Raw genomic sequence first — 4,764 nt, forward strand, 5'->3', positions numbered from 1 at the left:
AACAGCCACCAAAAGAAAAAAAATATTAGCAATACTATGAATCCTGTTGCAACTACATTACCCTTCTAAATTCCCAAAGGTAACTGCTAGAAAGATGTTTTTTGTTATTCTTTAATTTCTTTACATTTTCTTGTAAATGATTACTCCTAGAAATGGTTATCAAAGTGTGTATATGCATATAATTATCCTGCCTCTTGATTTTACAATATTTTATACTTATCACTGTGAGAATCATTCAAGTATAAACTGATAAAACAAATGACTGTAACACATTTCTTTCTATTGCTCAACAAGACTCCATCAAATGAATATTCTGTGTATAATTGGCATTGCAATAGACACTTAGGACCCTCCCATTGCTTGCTGTTACACAAATGGTGCCATTAACATTGTTATACATTTTATCATGTATATTTGCAAAGGTCTTGATGTAAAAGTCATTAAAATTGAAAAAGAAAATAAGACTTTTTTCAATTCTAGAATAGAGGTGAGTCTATGTATTTTTCTCTAATTCTTTTTTTCATCCTAATAGACTTTCCTTTTTTAGAGCAGTTTTCAGTTCACAGCAAATTGAGCAGAAGGTAATGAGATTTTCACGTATGTCCTCTGCCCCCACTCATGCATAGCCTCCCCCATTATCAATGTCCCCCACCAGGGGGTACATTTATACAATCGATGAACATACATTGACATCTCGTTGTCACCCAAACTCCATAGTTTACATTAAGATTCACTCTTGGTGTTGTACATTCTATGGATTCAGACAAATGTATAATGATATGTATCCACCATTATGATATCATACAGGGTAGTTTCACTGCCCTAAAATACCTCTGTGCTCCACCCCTTCATCCCTACATCCCACCCCCCAATCTCTGGCAACCACTGTTTTTGCTGTCTACATGGTTTTTTTCTTTTTCAGAATAAAATATAGTTGGAATCATACAATATGTAGCCTTTTCAGATTGGCTTCTTTTACCTAGTAATGTGCATTTAAGTTTCCTCCATCTCTTTTAATAGCTTGATAGCACTGAATAATATTCCATTGTCTAGGAGTACAAACCAGAGTTTCTTAATCCATTCGTCTACTGAAGGGTATCAGGATGCTTCCAGGTTTAGGCAATTATGAATAAAGCTGCTATAAATATCCATGTGCCGGATTTTGTGTGGACGTAAGTTTGCAACTCTTTTGGGTAAATCTTCCAAAGTGGCTGTACAATTTTGCATTCTCACAAGCAATGAATGAGAGTTTCTGTTGCTGCACATCCTCTCCAGCAATTGCTGTTGTCAGTGTTCTGGAATTTGGCCATTCTAATAAATGTGTGGTAGTATCTCATTGTTGTTGGCTTTTTTTTTTTTTTTTTTTTTTGATGAGGAAGGTTAGCCCTGAGCTAACATCCAGTGCCAATCCACCTCTTTTTGCTGAGGAAGATTGGCCCTGGGCTAACATCCATTCCCATCTTCCTCTACTTTATATGGGATGCCGCCACAGCATGGCTTGACAAGTGGTGCATCTGTGCGCACCGGGGATCCGAACCTGCGAACCCTGGGCTGCTGAAGTGGAGTGTGCACACTTAACCACTACGCCACCAGATTGGCCTCTCATTGTTGTTTTAGTTTACATTTCCCTGATGACTTATGATGTGGAAGATCTCTTCGTATGTTTTTTTTCCATCTGTATATCTTCTTTGGTGAGGTGTCTGTTAAGATCTTTGGCCCAATTTTTAATTGTATTGTTTTCTTATTGTTGAGTTTTAAGTGTTCTTTGTATATATTTTATAATAGTTCTTTATCAGCTGTGTCTTTTGCAAGTATTTTCTCCCAGGGTGTGGCTTGTCTTCTTATTGTCTTGGCATAGTCTTTAGCAGAACAGAAGTTTTTAATTTTAAGGAAGTCTAGTTGATCAATTCCTTCTTTCATGTATCATGACTTTGGTTTGTATCTAAATAGTCATCACCATTTATCTTCTAGGAGATTTATAGTTCTGTATATTACATTTAGGTCTGTGATGCATTTTGAGTTAAGTTTTGTGAATAGTATAAAGCCTGTGTCTAGATTCATTTTTGTTTTTTGCATGTGGATATCCAGTTGTTTTAGTACTATTTGTTGAAAAGATTATCTTAGCTCCACTGTATTGCCTTTGCTCCTTTGTCAAAGATCAATTTACTATACTTCTGTGGGTGTTTTTCTGGGCTCTCTATTCTGTTTCATTGATCTATTTATCTATTCTTTGCCAATTCTACAGTGTCTTAATTTCTGTATCTTCATAGTAAGACTTAAAGTCATGTCATCTGCAAACAAAGACAGTACTATTTCTTCCCTCCCAAACTATATACTTTTTATTTCCTTTCCTTGTCTTACTGCATTAGCTTCTAGTACAGTGTTGAAGGGCAACAGCGAGAGGGATCATCTTGGCCTTGTTCCTGGTCTTAATGTGAAAGCATGGAACTTTTCAACAGTAAGTACTGTTTGCCCTCCATATCTGCGTGTTCTCCATCCATGAGTTCAACCAATCGTGGATCGAAGGCCTACGATGGTTGCATCTATACTGAATATGTACAGACTTTTTTTCTTGTCATTTTTCCCTAAACAATACAGTATAACAACTATTTACATAGCATTTACACTGTATTAGGTATTATAAGTAATCTAGAGATGATGTAAAGTATACAGGAAGATGTGCATACATTATATGCAAATACTGTGCCATTATATAAAGGGACTTGAGTATCTGCAGACTTTGGTATCCGAAGGGGTCCTGGAACCAATCCACCACAGATATCAAGGGATGACTATATGATGTTAGGTGCAGTTTTTGGTAGATTTTCTTTATTAAATTGAGGAAATTCAGCTATATTCCTAGTTTATGAAGAGTTTCTAACCTGAATGGGTCTTGAATTTTGTCAAATGCTTTTTCTGCATCTGTTGATATGATCACGGGTTTTTTCTTCTTTAGCTTGTTGGTGTGATGAATTGCCTGGGATAAACCACTCGTTTATGACCTATAATGCTTTTTATATATTGTTGAATTTTATTTGCTAATTTTGTTGAGGATTTTGCATCTATCTTCATCAGGGATATTGGTCTGTAGCGTTCTTGTAACGTCTTTCTCTGGTTTGATATTAGGGTAATGTTGGCCTCGTAGAATGAGTCAGAAAGCATGTCCGCTGCTTCTGTCTTCTGAAGGAGATTGTAGAGAATTGGTATAATTTCTTTCTTAAATGTTTGGTACAATTCACCAGTGAACTCATCTGGGCCTGGTGCTTTCTGTTTTGGAAGGTTATTAGTTGTTGATTCAATGTCTTTAATAGACATAGGCCTATTCAGATTCTACATTTCTTCTTGCTTGAGTTTTGGTAGATTATGTCTTTCAAGATTTGTCCATTTAATTTAGATTATAAAATTTTGGGGCATAGAGTTGTTCATAGTATCTCTTTACTATTTTTTTAATGTCCATGGGATCTGTCACGATGTCCTCTCTTTCATTTCTGATTTTAGTAATTTGTGTTCTCTTTCTTTTGTTTCTAGCTAGTCTGGATAGAGGCTTATCAATTTTACTGATCTTTTCAAAGAAACAGGCTTTGGTGATGTTTATTTATTTATTTCCTGTTTTCAATTTCATTGGTTTCTGCTCTAATTTTTATTATTTCTTTTCTTCTGCTTATTTTGGATTTAAATTTCTCTTCTTCTTTTAGTTTCGTAAGGTGGAAGCCTAGATTATTGATTCCAGATCTTTCTTCTTTCTAACATAGGCATTCACTGTGATCAATTTCCCTCCAAGCACCACTTTCCCTACATCCCACAAATTGTGAAGTTGTATTTTCATTTACATTTAGTTAAAAATATTTTTAAATTTCTCTTGAGATTTTTTCTTTGACCTACGTGTTACCTATAAGTGTATTGCTTAATCTCTAAGTCTTTGGAGATTTTCCACTTGTTTTCCTGTTACTGATTTCCAGTTTAATTCTATTGTGGCTTGAGAGAAGACATCGTATGATTTCTATTCTTTTAAATTTGTTGAGGTGTGTTATATGGCCTAGAATGTGGTCTGCCTTAGTGAATGTTCCATGTGAGTTTAAGTATAATGTGTATTCTGCAGTTGTTGGACAAAGTAGTCTACAGTTGTCAATTATTTCAGTTGATTGATGTTTTTGTTGAGTTCAACTATGTCCTTAATGATTTTCTGCCTCCTAGATCTGTCCATTTCTGATAGAGGAGTGTTGACATCTCCAACAATAACAGGGAATTTATCTATTGCTCCATGAGGTTCTATCAGTTTTTTCCTCACATATTTTGATAGTTGTTTTCGGGCACATATCTGTTAAATATCATAATGTCTTTTTGTAGAATTGATCACTTTATCATTAAGTAATGAATCTCTTTATCCATGATAACTTTTCTTACTCTGAAGTGCTCTATGTCTGAAATTAATATAGTTACTCTTGCTTTCTTTTGATTAGTGTTAGTATGATATATTTTCCTCTACCAATTAATTTTAATCTTTATTTATCTTTATATTTAAAGTGAGTGTCTTGTAGACAACATATGGTTACACCTTGTTTTTTGATCCTCTCCAACAATTTTTAATTTGATGCATTTATACTATCAACATTCCAAGAAGTTATTGCTATAGTTGGATTAATATCTACCATATTTGTTCCTGTTTTCTCTTTGTTGCCTTTGTTCTTTGTCTCTATCTTTGTTCTCTACTGTTTTTCTGCCTATTGTGGTTTTAATTGAGCATTTTATGTGATTCTATTTTCT

The sequence above is a fragment of the Diceros bicornis genome, chromosome 23 (genome assembly GCF_020826845.1).
Source record: "Diceros bicornis minor isolate mBicDic1 chromosome 23, mDicBic1.mat.cur, whole genome shotgun sequence".
Classification (NCBI taxonomy): domain Eukaryota; kingdom Metazoa; phylum Chordata; class Mammalia; order Perissodactyla; family Rhinocerotidae; genus Diceros; species Diceros bicornis.